Consider the following 862-nt stretch of genomic DNA (forward strand, 5'->3'; position numbering starts at 1 on the left):
TTTTTTGCCATAAATTTGTAAATTTTCGTAGAATTTGACACCCACCGGCATGTTTCTTCTTTCACAGCTAACACGGAAAAGGAAGTAGGAAAAGTATACGAAAACTTAGATGTAGTTGAATATATAGAATGACATTTCATCACAACAGCACGTTGCCAGCGTGATTCAATAAGCATTCGTTGCCAGTACATGATTTTTTTTTTTATCTAAAACAAAAAACGTAAATCTATATATATAGATATATATAGATATAGATTTATGTATTATATATATAAAATTACGTTCGTTGGTTATATGAAAAACCTGAACAGTTCTTTTGTGTACATGTGACTATGCGTCCCTTTCTACTTATTGTATTTCCTAAGGTAATTTTTAAAAATGGTTTTCTGTGCATTGGTGTTTATTATAGTACTATTGGTGTTTATTATAGTACTAGACACGTGTCTTCGTCAAGAGGTCAGGAAAAAAGTACTTTTCTTGTACGGCAGTAAAATAATTTTAACAAAACAAAACTCTGATATGTGATAGGTGGCAACTACAAATTGAATGGTTTAATTCAATTGTGAAATAGTAGATTTGCAAGATTTTTGAAAGGTTCTCGTTTAATTTTACCTGTGTGCAACTTATTTATGTATTTGTATATATGTAATTTAATTGGCTTAATTGAGATCTCTAAATTGTCCTAGTATGCTACAGTCAATAAGGAACGGTACCCTGGAAGCAATAGGTTCTTTCCCTAACAATCCGGACCGGATCCGGTAATAAGAGAATAAGCGAAAAGTTTGCTCTCAAAAATGGAACATAATCCAGAAGTACGGGAATGCAAAAATCCACATTTCGTGCCCAGAATTTGTGAAACAGC

The sequence above is a fragment of the Rhagoletis pomonella genome, unplaced genomic scaffold (assembly GCF_013731165.1).
Source record: "Rhagoletis pomonella isolate Grant_MI unplaced genomic scaffold, Rhpom_1.0 Rhpom_scaffold_02544, whole genome shotgun sequence".
NCBI classification, from domain to species: Eukaryota; Metazoa; Arthropoda; class Insecta; order Diptera; family Tephritidae; genus Rhagoletis; species Rhagoletis pomonella.